This window comes from Schistocerca piceifrons, chromosome 7 (assembly GCF_021461385.2).
Source record: "Schistocerca piceifrons isolate TAMUIC-IGC-003096 chromosome 7, iqSchPice1.1, whole genome shotgun sequence".
Lineage (NCBI taxonomy): Eukaryota > Metazoa > Arthropoda > Insecta > Orthoptera > Acrididae > Schistocerca > Schistocerca piceifrons.
This window is the reverse complement of record NC_060144.1, coordinates 453,525,384-453,540,254: the sequence shown is the minus strand read 5'-3', so window position 1 is coordinate 453,540,254 and position 14,871 is coordinate 453,525,384. Positions and strand designations below refer to the sequence as shown.

General features: G+C 41.9%; 1 protein-coding gene across 1 annotated transcript in view; it reads left to right on the top strand.

The window, feature by feature from the left end:
• LOC124805292 overlaps positions 1–14,871 on the top strand; it is a 304,927-nt gene that overhangs the window by 158,540 nt on the left and 131,516 nt on the right. The gene's annotated exons all lie outside the window — the stretch shown is intronic.

Sequence of the window (14,871 nt, the reverse complement as noted above, 5' to 3'; positions counted from 1 at the left end):
TAACGTTCACATTTTTTGCCTTTGCCACTTGACAGTCTAGACCTGAAGTTTTCTGGGTCTCACACCTCTTTAAACGACTCCGCAACGTGACCGAGATCGAAAAGAAGAAAAACTCCTCCCAGTGTTATAATTGCCTACTACGCTACGGATCTGTTACTGTGGTGAGAAGAGAATATAGCAAACCACTGAAACATAACGAGAAGCGGAAGGTATTCTTGCCTGCACCAATATCGCTACTCGTTTCTTCTTAGTTTTTTTTTTTCAAATTTAAGAAACCAGCGATGAAAGTTGTTACTGTCGCTGAAAATTAATTTTTTAAATTAAATCGACTAAGCCTAAATCGAGTGCATCTGGCTAGTAAAAAAAGAATTACTGAAAAACGCTAATCCCGAGAATAATTTAGAATGCGCTTCTAGATATATTATTGTGGAGACAATTTTTACTCTGAAATAGAATGAACTGCGAGGTGATGGTGTCCCAGTATTTATGACAAATGAACTGAAATAAATAATCTAATTTGGCTTTTTTTTTCAATGAAGAATGTTCAAACTAATTACTTTTGTTTTTTGTTTAAATCTTTTTTCTCATTTGTAATTCGTATAAGTGCTCCTAATAACAACAATGTTTCCCTTTAATGATTTATCTTTTATATCTAAAATTTTATCGATCAGAATAACCTTTGATGCATTCTGCTGGACACATATTTTAATTAACAGGACATTTTGATATCGCTGTACCAATACGTAGCACTCTAATTTCATTTCAGTTTTTGTAAAATAATACTGAAATTCAAGAGGAAAAAAGGCATGTTAGGAGCGTCAAACGACATAATTAATCAATTAGGAGAACTTCCAGTAAACAGACAAATGTCCTATTGTGGCGGACCAAGGGCCATAGGTGACTGCGGTGAACGACAGCCGCAGAAATGTACGTGTACGGGCGAATCGATGTGCATATGTTGAGAAACTGGTTCACACATCATGCTGACTGCTGTTCAGCGCCGACAAAGGCTCGAATTTGCACGCCAGTATGCAACTAGACATTCACTGAGTGGTGACAGGTAGTCTTTTCAGATGAATCATGATTTGTGCTCCATCCGACAGATGTCCGTTGGCGTCTTCGGCGTGAAGCATCTGAAAGAAACACCCTGCAACAATCGTCGGGAGGATCCAGGCCGGAGGCGTTCCTGGATGATCTCATCATCCTGGATGGCACAGTGGGTCAACACAAGTATGCATCTATCCTTGGGGCCCATGTGGATCCCTGCATGCAGTTTGTTTTTCCTAGGAGCCATGACACCTTCCAACAGGACAATGCAACGTGTCACAGCTCGCAGTGTATGTGCGTGGTTCCAAGAGCGCCAGGATGAGTTTACCGTACCCCCATGGTCACCAAGCTTTCCGGATTTAAGCCAATGTTGGTACCTTCCAGAACCTCATTGACTGTTGATGACGTCGGAAGTTTTGTGGCATTTTTTGCGGACGATGGTTTCGTCTGTGGGTCTACTGCCACACCAGATGAGTGTAGTGACAAAAAAAAATGGTTCAAATAGCTCTGAGCACTATGGGACTTAACTGCTGAGGTCATCAGTCCCCTAGAAATTAGAACTACTTAAACCTAACTAACCTAAGAACGTCACACACATCCATGCCCGAGGCAGGATTCGAACCTGCGACCGTAGCGGTCGCGCGGTTCCACACTGTAGCGCCTAGAACCGCTCGGCAACTCCGGCCGGCCAGTGTAGCGACATGTGGGAAGATGTGCAGAGGATCGACGAGAGGTATAGGGGCTGACCGTTGATCCTGAGCGTGAATAAACGTAACGTAGAGCGCGTGAACAGGCGAACAGGTCAACTGCTGTTCCGTTACGTTATTGGAGATAAATCACTGTAAACAGTTACAACGTTAAAATATCTATGACTAACCATCCGGAGCGACCTAAAGTGGAATGACCATATAAAACAAATCAGGTGCAGTGGAATATTTTTTTTTTTTAAGTCGTCTTCTGACTGGTTTCATGTACCCCACCATGAATTGCACTCCTACGTTAAACTCTTCCCCACAGAGCAGCGCTTGCAGCCTATATCTTCAATTATTTGTTGGATGTAATCAAATCTCTGTCTTCCCCTTCAGTTTTTACCCTTTACAGCTCCCTCTGGCGCCATAGGGATTATTCTCTGGTGTCTTAACAGAAGGCCTATCATCATGTCCCTTCTTCTGGTGAGTGTTTTCGATAACTTCCTTCCTTCGTAGATTCTGCAGAGAATCTCCTCATTTTTTATCTTACCTGGCCACCTAATTTTTCAACAACCTTCTGTACGCACCGCGAATCAAATGCTTCAATTCTCTTCTGTTCCGGTTTTCCACTGTCCATGATTCAGTACATACAATGCTGTGCTTCGAAGCACATTATCAGACATTTCTTCTTCAAATTAAAGCCTATGTTTTATACCAGAAGACTTCTCTTGGCCCTTTTTACCTTCGCTAGTCTGCATTTTGCGTCTTACTTGTTCCATCTGTCATGGGCTATTTTGCTGCCTGGGTATCAGAATTCATTAACCTCATCTACTTTGTGACCACCAATTTTGATGAAACTTCCTGACAGATTAAAACTGTGTGCCGGGACCTTTGGCTTTCGCAGGCAAGTGCTTTACCATCTGAGCTATCCAAGCATGCTTCGCGACCCGTGCTCACAGCTTTAATTTCGCTAGCTCTTCGTCTCCCAACTTCCAAACTTCACAAATGCTCTCCTCAAGACTTTGCAGAACTGGCCCTTTTCCGCAATATCTTTCTTTCAGGAGTGCTGGTTCTGCAAGGTTCGCAGGAAATATTCTGTGAAGTTTGGAAGGTAGGAGACGAGGTGCTGGCGGAATTAAAGCTGTGAGGACGGGTCGTGAACCGTACTTAGGCAGCTCAGACGGTAAAGCACTTGCCCGAGAAAGGCAAAGGTCCGAGTTCGAGTCTCGGTCTGGCACACAGTTTCAATCTGCCAGGAAGTTTCATATCAGCGCACACTCCATTGCAGAGTGAAAATTTCATTCTGGGCCAATTTTGATGTTAAGTTTCTTGCTATTCTCATTCCTGCTACATCTCATGACCATTGTCTTTTTACAGTTTACTCTCAGTCCACATTCAACAGATTCTGTAATTCTTCTTCATAGAGACAGCAGTGTCATCAGCGAAATTTACCATTGATATCCTTTCACCCTGAATTTTAATCCCACTCTTGAACATTTATTTTCGCCATTGTTTCTTCGTTGTAGATTAAACAGTAGAGGTGAAAGACTATATCCCTGTATTACACCCTTCTTAATCCGAACACTTCTGTTTTGATCTTCCAGCGTTGTTGTTCCTTTTGGCTATTGTACTTATTGTATATTACCCGTCTTTCCCAATAAAAAAAACTCAAATGTGTGTGAAATCTACAGGACTTAACTGCTAAGGTCATCAGTCCCTAAGCATACACACTGCTTAACCTAAATTATCCTAGGGACAAACACACACACCCATGCCCGAGGGAGGACTCGTACCTCCGCCGGGACCAGCCGCACAGGCCATGGCTGCAGCGACTTAGACCGCTTTATTTTATCTCATTTTGTTCTATGTTGTTCGTTGTATATGTTCGGGGCGGACGTCCCATGACACCCGTTCAGGTTGTTCGTTGAGACATTCACTCAGTTTTTTATTACAGAGGGTAGCTAACCCTCTGACCGAACACGCTGAGCTACCGTGCCGGCAAACCGCGGCCTTTCCCCGTAGCTTACACCTAGTTTCCTTGGAATTTCGAGCATCTTGCGCCATTGTACTTTGTCGAACGTTTTTCTATGTCGACCGTCTCTTGATTTTGCTTCAGCCTTGCTTCCGTTATCAAGCACCAGCGCAACGTGTGAACTGCCTCTCTGGTGCCTTTACTTTTTTTGAAAGTCAAACTCACCCTCATCTAATCCTCAAGTTTCTTTTCGATTATTCTGTTTAAGCATCTTAAGGACACAAATAATTCACTCCGAAAGAAGTTGGTTACAATACATTAGTTCGTCTGATCCTTGAATCTGCTACATCAGTCTGCGACCCTTATCAGATAGAGAAGACTCAACGAAGAGCGGCACGTTTCGTCACGGTATTCTTTAGTCGTTTCGGGAGCGTGCAAGAACCTCCAACTCGTACTAAATCTCCAGAAATATCTCATTTAGACGATGAGTTCGTAGATTGTAGTATAAGGGACGTACAGTATAGCTGGCCACTGCGTAATTACATACGGCAAAGCCCCGACATGCTACGGTAAAAGTTAATACCAGTGACAATTAACACTAGCGGGGCCACTGTAAGCGTCGGCAAAGAGATATTTTGCTACGCCGGAAGGCGAAAGACAAATGATGGAAACTTTTTTCATTTTTTTTGTTTGACAATTATTAGAGAGACTCTGTCTTTAGTTCTCGTGGCGAGAAGACGTATTTCTTGTGATAAAGTACGTTGTCTGAATAATAATTTTATGAAAATATGAAATCTGAGAGTTCGTTTTTGTGCAAAACCACGAAAGTTTTCTTTTCTTCCGCGCATTATCCCAGTGTCATGTCACTGTAGCTGCCTGCATCAGAAGAGGAATCCGACTAAGAATCAATATTGCACACACGGTCAAGCATGAGAACTAATCATGGTGGAAGGAGAATCATTTAACCAACTTGTGTAAATCTCAACAGCAAAGCGAATACAGGAATCGATATAATTTAAAGTTAAAGACATTTCATTCGCTTAAAAATCTATAAGGAATCAAGATGATAAAAAATGCGACAAAATTAATTTGTTTAATTAATTATATTATATCTTTTTAATATAAATTTGCACACCACGCTTTCCCACCCGAGCTGCGATAAAATTAAGCCAGTCCGTCCTTGAACTGACTTAGTGAGCCACTGCGTAGGAACTCTTCCAAACTGTTATGTGGAGATGCTTTCGTTGTTTTGTGTTCCCTTTCAGACCTGGAGCAGCGCCGTCGGACCGTCGGATTCTGAAATGTAATACTACTGTCTATGATTTACTTACTGAAGCGGGAGGAAGGTTTTTGTGCAAATAATTTTTACACGGTATGACTTATAGTGCGTTTATTTAAGAAACACCATAAAATGAACTTGTTCACATTGATTATAAGCTAACTATTAACGATACGAGAGCATGGTCTTCCGCATGACTAGATCGAAAGGCATTCTATCGACGACTGCTGACTATGGCGCCCAGTCTGTTACTTGAGCGTATAATTGGTATAGTTCGTATAAGATCTTACATCTTCGGTTATCTCCAAGTTACTCATTTATCTTGTTAATATCAACGTTTTCCAGCATCGTAAAACTACCGGAAGATAGCATTTCTGACGTGTAGATTCCTCCGAATGTCTGAATGACAAAAGGCAACTTTACTCAACAAATATTTATTAATAATAATTTGTCGATTCGCAACAGATTAAAAGTATTTTCCATAAGTATCTCTTTGCTGACGTCACGAGCGATTTCTGCATCGGCACCTGATTCTCCTGGCTCTGAAAGCGCCAGATGCCCAACTACCTCAACTAGCCAGCGTAGGAACCTACCGCTCACTCCTTACTCTGTAGGAACTGCAGTGCTGATACAAACATTTCACGTATGTAAAACAGCAAAGCTGGAAATCAAATAAATTTACTCTCTTATTTGCAAATAAGGGGTACCTTGCCAGCGTTACAGTTGTGCTCAACAAACTCTAGTGGAAGACTTTACGAGAGAGGCGCTGTGTATTGCAGAGAGTTTTACAGTTGGAATTCCGAGAGAGTACGTTTCAAGAAGAGATGGGCAGCAGTTCTTCCCATACACGTCTCCCAAAATGAAACTTATTGACAGTCGTTCTCCAACGCACCATTCGCAATGGAACTGGGAAGGGACAAAATGATACTACTTGAGGTTCCCTCCGCCACACGCCTTAAAAGTGGGTTGTAGTGCATAGAAGAAGATACGGGTATCTACGAGCCGCAATCTGTATCTGTCCGCCGTTAGCTGGCGTTGTTGGCTTCATGCAACGATTGTGAGGGAGATCTTAAGTGCTTTGATGTGGTAGTTGAATGTTCGATGAAGTCGCTATGTTGTATACCATTTTACGAGAGGCTTCCCTTGCTGACAAAAGTTGCACGGTTAAAGGTTGATGTGACCTGGTTACGTATGCAGACTGAACAGCGTACCCAGCCTCTTTGTCCTGTTGATTGGAAAGGCAGCCCACTCCACTACGCACTTGAGAATACATCTTTATTTTGATCTCTCTTCAGCAGCTTACTGTAATTTTTGAGAACACTTCTTTTCTCTTGGAGAGCAGCGTTTTTTTTAATTACTTAAAACGCACATGCACAGTCACAACCGCAAGAAACTTCCTTTTTTTTAGGAGATTACCGGTTTCTGTTTGTTTTAAAGCGTCTCCTGACCTATCACCTTGATGGTAGACGGTGGCGGTAAACGGAGCAGGCGTTACGACTTGACGGTCGCTAACTGATCAAAGTTTCTTTCGGTTGTGACTGTGCATGTTCATTTTAAGCAACTTACTGTACATGGCGATTTCCTGTGGTCAATCGCGTTTAGGAAAAAAAAACTTTTTCAATTAAACTTTGCAAGCTATAAGGGTATTGCAAAACATTTTTTCTACAGGTTGGCTGCAGTGTGTGATTTTTGTAAACCTTCCTGGCTGAACACTTCGAATGTTGTAGATTTAAATTTATACAATGTGTGTGAAATCCTATGGGACTTAACTGCAAAGGTCATCAGTCCCTAAGCTTACACACTACTTAACCTAAATTATCCTAAGCACAAACACACACACCCACGCCCGAGGGAGGACTCGAACCTCCGTCGGGACCAGCCGCACAGTCCATGACTGCAGCACCTCAGACCGCTCGGCTAATCCCGAGCGGCGATTTAATTTCTATGGAGATACGTGACAGCGTGTGATTATACCGAGATAACAAAAAGATAATGTAACTTATTTGCCTTAACAATATCTGAATTTAGTTAGACGACTTGTGAGGGAGTCAGGCTTCTCACATGTTGCAGTTCCATAAAGGAAAAGCAAAATGATGTTTCTTCCACCACATTTCTGGCGTGCATCATGGAAATTACTAATTCATGTTCCGATTTTGCGGCTGACAACCTTTTAACCATTCTCAGTCCCTTGCAAAATTTGTAAATCACTTTACACAATACTGTAGTCGCGCTTCAGAGTGCTCATGTAGGCTCCTACTCTGACAGCCTACAGAGTGAGCTGGTACACTTGGAAGGGATATTCCATAAGGCTGGATGTACGCACAAACATCACATTAAGAGAGCTCTGGAAGCGAAAACGACAGACCAGCCAAAAGAAGAGCAAGAAGAAAGAGATCTAAGGCCTACGGTTTTTTGACTGCATGTAGGAAATATTTCTTCAAAAACTGCAAGAATAATGAAGCAGCATAAATTGGATGTAATTTTCCCTCCACGGGCCAAGTCTGCAACTCTTCATGGACTTTTGAAGGATGACCTGCTTTTACGGAAGGCGGATATGTATGAAACTTCTTGTGAGCGTGGTAAAAGGTACATAGAATAAACAATATGCATTGTACAAGAACGTTGCATTGTACACCAACGGTACACCTACCTTTTACAGCCCGACATTGTATTTCCACTGGCCATTCCATGGGTTACGAAAGAGTTAAGATACGGGCCACAGCCTCATCCTACTGGCATTTAGTGGTCAAGGAAGCTATGGAAATCCAATTAGCAGAAGGCCGTTCAACTGAGACGAGAGTTTCCAGTTCGACAGATTACGGAAAACCCTAATTTCTCATCTGCACTCTGAAAGGAAATATCAGTCTAAGTTTTCAGTGCCCGGCATTCCAACTTGTGCCACCCATAATAATCGATCATATACTTCGTAAGCATTGTGGGTTCGCTGATTCAACCCTTACTTTGTTTTACTGTTAGGCACATTAAGTTTTATGTGTGGGTGACGATCTTGTTACCATGGATTTATAATATGTGGTGTTGTCATGATGTCACGAACGTGAAGTCAAAAAAATGGTTCAAATGGCTCTTAGCACTATGAGACTTAACATCTGTGGTCATCAGTCCCCTAGAACTTAGAACGACTCAAACCTAACTAACCTAAGGACATCACACACATCCATGCCCGAGGCAGGATTCGAACCCGCGACCGTAGCGGTCACGCGGTTCCAGACTGAAGCGCCTAGAACCGCACGGCCACACCGGCTGGCAACGTGAAGTCGTCCACCACGTTAGTGACTGCCATCATTAGCTTCTGGAGGAAGTATTTTGATCATAAATGCCAGCCTACGTCATTTATGGGCGTATTAAGCACTCTAATTATTTTCTAAAGTGGAAAGGAATCATATTTCGTTCGTAAGTGCATTCTTTCAAGCGATATTTTCTTTTATATACGAGTGTAGTTCGTAAAGTAAGTTTCGTTTCAATTTTTCTCCACGGTACTGCTACGATCGCATTTCCGCTCATTGCAGTAGTATCTCTAGTTCAAGCAGAGTGAAATAACGCCATTTTGAACTCGCTCTGTGTTGTGTGTCGTTCGAAGTGATTGTTTATAATGGCATCTTTGATCGAAAATCCCGCCGCGTGTGAATTTAGATCTGTGATTCGTTTTCTGAATGCTAAGGACGTTAAACCAAGTGATATTCATCGACAACTTTGCGAGGTGTACGGAGAAAATGCGATGGGTGCTTCAATGGTGAGAAGATGGGTCCGATAATTTAAGGAAGGGCGCGATCAAGTGCATGACGAAGAACGAAGTAGACTTCTATCCGAGGTTTCTGATGAACTGGTTAGTACAGTCAAAGAAATGATTAAGAAAAACCGTAGGTTTACGATCGGTGCTATTGCTCGTCAACTTGCACCAATTCCACGAACAGTGATTTACGAGATTGTCACTGAAAAACAGGGTTTTAATAAAATTTGCGCACGTAGGGTGCCTAAACTTCCTAGGGCAAACAGGCGGAACACTCTATGACGAAAGATTACGTACTCCTATACCACTCTGTCAGAAATGCCTGGAAAATTACGCAGGCTATGTTGAAAATTAGTGCAAGAGTTATAGGTTTTTTTGAAATAAATTGCTTTCATTATCTGTATTCGATTTCTGTTTTGTTACCAAACGGAACGTACTTTTCGAACTACCGCCGTACATGAATTTTGGCTGTACTATTTACGTCTGCAGTAGTGGTTTTATTTCTGTTATTTGTCTTTGGATTTCCCATCAGTCCAACTCGGAAAACTCTGAGTGAATGCTGTGAGGAGGAACGACTGGAAACCGACAAAACATAGCAAAACATGTTGTCACCACTTTTGGGAAGACGGTGTAGACTAAACATCAGTTTCGTCAGTCCTTATAGAGAAAATACTGGATTATGAAAGTAACATTTTCACATCAACATGCTTCTTGTTTATTCGAAATGTACAACGAAACAATTTGTATTAACGAGGCAAAATGCGTCATATTACTGGACCGAATATATATTTACTATCAGCCATATTAGTCACAAAAGCGCTGAAACATTTTCCGTTTAAAAGAACTGTGACATTTACACGACAAAAATGAGAACAAGGAGCAATCATAAACAGTAGTCTAAATAGTAGTCTGCTAACGTTTTGGGGCACCTAACATGGCGGCGTCGGCACAGGTCTGTAGCGCTGTCTCCCTTTATTATACATCCATGCTAACTACCAACAGCGTTATCTCTGAGACACGCACATTTACTCCACGGTGTTGTGCAAAGAGATTTAAAAACCTTGCAGCGACACACGTTGAGAGCAGCTGAAAGGTTGTCAGCCGAAATATCGGTACAAGAATTACGAATATCCCGCATGCACGCCCGAAAAATGATGGAATATTCCATCCGCCAGGAAAACTTCAAGAAACTCAAACTAATATTTGTTTATCAGTGTGGACAGGACTTTCTACCAGAGATAATTTACGCTGACGGAAAAAACCGCAACACCAAAAAATAATTAATATGGGGTAACGGAGTTTTGGAAATACGTTTCTGGAGCTAATATATTTAATTGATTAACATTGAAAGATTACAGAATAATGTAAGAGCGATGTAAGCCATTGTAAATGTGAAACGCTGGTTCATTAATAACCAGCTACAATGTTTAATGTAACCATGCAAATGTACGTGCATTGTGTTGTACAGGTGCCGTAATCACTGAAATAACATCACCTATCTTCCCATCACAGAAGATTATTTGGTATACTTCTCCTCTTTTGGGCAGTTCACTTTCTTTTCAGGTAGTGTAGTAAAACAGAAAATGTAGCTATCATCTGAGGGATTATCCAGTGAGTAGCGTACGTTTAGAGATTACTACAGGTCTTTCACTCTACACATTCTTTAGACTGTGTTCTGAACGTTTGTTCCTCTAGCACAGACAAATTTCTTCTCCGGACAGTCTGCACTACAAACTTTAAAATTTATCTCTTCATTTATATGACTACATGTTGCCTTTTAAAGTTATATAATTTTCTGTAACTTTTATTGCAGATTGAAACTACAGTACAAAACAAGTTCTGCTAGGCAAAGGAACGAACTGGTATTACTTCGTAGACTTCCATAGATGACGTCATTTTGGATAAAATAATTTTAAGTACTGGTCCACGTCTTCGTAAACTACAAGCAGCTAAATTTCCGACGTTTTGGTCGACTTGTTGTGGTTCTTTTCAGGACAACTCATTGCTGTACGCTGGTGAATGTCTTCCTTTATATTATGTCATTTTCGGTTACCTTTTGGCTACCGTCGTTAGATATCTGAGATATTTGGCAATCTGAAGATGTCGTTATGGAGGAGTGGCTCTACAGTACGCTACTGCCTGTGCTACCCTGGTGGCTGATTGGAAGGCAACTCTAGTAGGTGACTGGTAGAAGGTAGCGCATCACTGCTTGTTGCCTGTACCACTCTGGTATGTGACCGGTAGGCAATCGCTCGTTGGTGACTGGATTGCTCGTCGACCGTGGATGCAGCAATGGGAAATAAGAGAGGCTATTGAAGTAGTTAAACGCCTTACCACCATGAACAAGGAGGATGGCTACAAGCTACCTACGACCAGGCTGCCAGCGATTTCACCCCGGAGGACCGCGTGTGTTCGCCAGCCAGCAGCACCACTTGACCCCGGTTTAAGAGTACATACAGCAGCCGCTGCTTGAAAACACCAACTCCTGGGTACAAGCTACCAATTTGCTATTGCCTTCCAGTCACCAACGAGATATCACCTACCAAACACCTGCCAGTGTGGCACAAGCAACAGTCAGCCAATATGCTACCTTCTACCAGTTACCTGCTAGAGTTGCCTCCCAGTCAGCCACCAGGGTAGCACAGGCAATAGCGTAACGTTCTGCCACCCTCCATAACAACATCTTCAAATTGTCCAATGGCAGCTCAGATACGTGGCGTCGGTAGCCACCAGATAACCGTAAATGACAGTATATAAAGGACGACATTCACAGCGTACAGGTGTGAACCGCACTGGAAAGAACCGCAACAAGTCGATCGAAACGTCGGCAATTTAGTTGTTCTATTAGTCTACAATGGCCCAATACCCTAAACTGTTTTATTCAGAACTGGCGTGAGAATTGAACACAGCACCATGGTCCAAATGGCGGACGGAACTATAGAAGGGAGCTACTACTTTGCATGAGATTCGTAAATTTTGAGAAAATGAGAATACTTTTGACGCGATTTCGCAGAAATTTATACTAAGAGTCCTTCAGGAACACGAATCTCAGAAGAATTACATGTATCAGATGGTAACACCTTCCTCTGCTAAAGACGATGAGATGATCTCCTTAATTCCAAATTACATATACATCCATATATAATGTAACAGAGGGCCTGAAAGCGCTAAGCTTATCACGTTGTAATCAACGAATAAAAAAATGCCATATGTATTAGCAAACCCAAACCAGACTGTATAGACTACACGAATTCCACATGGCCACACTATGGAGATATACAGAAAGGTAAATCTGTCTTTCCGACTCTTTAACTGACTTAACACGGGGCTCTAAAGTTTGAGTCCGAACCATGCTGCAGTTTGGCATTTTTCATGTTAACAGATCGTTGCAGGAGTACAAAAATGCTACGACAGAAACAGAATTAGACGGCCGGAGTGGCCGAGGGGTTCTAGTCGCTTCAGTCTGGAAACGCGAGACCGCTACGGTCGCAGGTTAGAATCCTGCCTCGGGCATGGATGTGTGTGATGTCCTTAGTTAGGTTTAAGTAGTTCTAAGTTCTAGGGGACTGATGACCTCAGCAGTTAAGCCCCATAGTGCTCAGAGCCATTTTTTAGAAACAGAATTCTAGCACTGACTGGAGATGGAACCCCAGGCTATTAGATTTGATTAGATTAGATTAGTGTTGTGTAAAACCTGGTCGAAATGGAGCTCCTTGTATTAATAGTGAGATTCTTAGAAACTACATCTACCTCTACATAAATAATTCGCAACCCATCGTATGGTACGTGACGAGCGTTCCCTGTACTACTACTAGTAGTCATTTGCTTTCCTTTTCCACTCGCAAATAGAGCGAGGGATGAACGACTGTCTATATGTCACCGTATGAGCCCTAATTTATCTTATGTTATCTTCGTGATCCTTACGTGAAATGTACGTTGGCGGCACTAGAATCTGACAGCAGTCAGCTTCAAATGCCGGTTCTCTAAATTTTCTCAATAGTGTGTCTCGAAAAGAACGTCTCGTTCCCTCCAGGGATTCCCATTTGAGTTCCAGAAGCATCTCCGTAATACGTGCATTTTGTTCGAACGTACCAATAACAAATCCAGTAGTCCACATCTGAATTGCTTCGATTTCTTCCTTTAATCCGACCTGGTGCGGATCCCAAACACTCCAGCAGTACTCAAGAATAGTACCCCTTACAAGTAGTCTTCTTTGCAGATGAACCACAGTTTTCTATAATTCTCCCAATAAACCGAAGTTGACCATTCGCCTTTCCTACCACAATCCTTACATGCTGGTTCCATTTCATATCACTTTGCAACGTTACGCCAAATATTTAATCGACGTAACTGTGTCAATACTACACTACTAATGCTGTATTCATCCGCATTAACTTACATTTTTCTGCGATTCTAGTTAGCTGCCATTCACCACACCAACTAGAAACTTTGTCTAAGACATCTTGTATCGTCGTACAGTCATTCAACGACATCTTCACGTACGCCACGTCATCAGCAAGCAGCCGCAGATTGATGCTCACCCTGTCCGCTAGATTACTACGTCCTCTGGAGTCTGTGCGATGGTCAAAGAATGGTATGTTTGTACGGTTCTCCTTTGTGAACGATTTCTGAAACGCGAAATTTAAAATTTCGGCCTTCCTTCTTCTATCTTCTACTGCCACACCAGACTGGTCAACGAGTGACCTGCTTAGCGATTTTATGTAGGACCAGAATTTTCTCGGGTTCTCGGCAAGATCTTTCGCTAAGGTGTGGCAGTGGTGATTGTGTGCTTCGCGCAACATTTTTTTTTACAGATGCACGAATTTCATCTAACTTTTGCATGTCGTCATTTGTGCGTACTCTTTTGGAGCTTTTGAATCGGGAGTACAACACCTTTTGGTTGCTCAGCATTTTCTGTATTTCATTGTTAAGCCACTTTCTGTATTTCATTGTTAAGCCACTTTCTGTATTTAATTGTTAAACCACGGTCAGTCTTTTTCATCCTAACCAATAAAACAGCATTACATTCGTTACCGCTGAGGCGTGTTTGAGATTTTAAGAACACCTTATCAAAAACCGACTGGGACAGGTACAAAATCACTGTTTTGTCAACTTGGTTTTTTTAGTCCATTCGATGCAAGATGTATAAATTTTTGTGGCAAAGTTTCATGCTTGCGGAGTTTACAAGATCCCCCTGAAGTTTGCAGCACTGCTTGTCTTCGACGACAGAGTTCATCACGAACCGTAGGTTTGTTTTCCCGCGCAGCTGTTCGCACCAGCGTTGCCAAAGTGGTCTAGTGTCGATGTCGGCAACGATCTCAGCTGTTGCCAGGAGAATTGTTTGCGTTTCGCCGTCCAGATAACGACGACGAAAGAACCCGAGAAGCTTCCACGGTGTTTCGCCCTTGAAGCATGCACCGATTTGTTACTGACAGTATTAGGGGCAGTCTGATGTAGTTCAATACACAAAAATATCGTCTAGAACATGTGTTGTGTTAAAAGCGTTAGCTGTTTAGACATTAATTCCGAATACTAATCGAAATCGCAGTTGTAAGTAGCGGGTACGTCAGTCAGAATCAAAGTCGCAAGAACAATTATCCACATAATCATGAGGGATACTGTAACATATCTAAGACGCTCGTAAACCGTAACGGAAGATACGCACCACAAAACAAATATCGGGTTTCTGAAAAGGTGGTACGTATGCTCTTCGGTCATTTACATTTCATCTAGTAATGGATGCAAGACGGACTACTGTCTATTATTCAACGCATTTTCCAGAATTAAAGACATAATACTGCACATCTAGAAATAATTATTAACGACCTGACAGAAAATATAAAAATAGTAACCTCAGACTTTTTTACTTATACAGTTACCTATAATGAAGTACTGTCTGAAAAAGGTGCGAAAACACACATTCTGATCTTTTTATGATTCTGAAATAGAGCAAAGTTTGAAAATTTTGATCTGAATACGTATAAATGAAAAATTGAGCACTTCATAAAGAGCAGTAACATTGAATCCTATGACAACAATATCGAGTCACATTTGAGGAGGTGACATGCAAAAACGCACATGTCCACTAAATGTAGTTTTTCACAATCAACATAAAACTTTTTCAGGCATACATGTG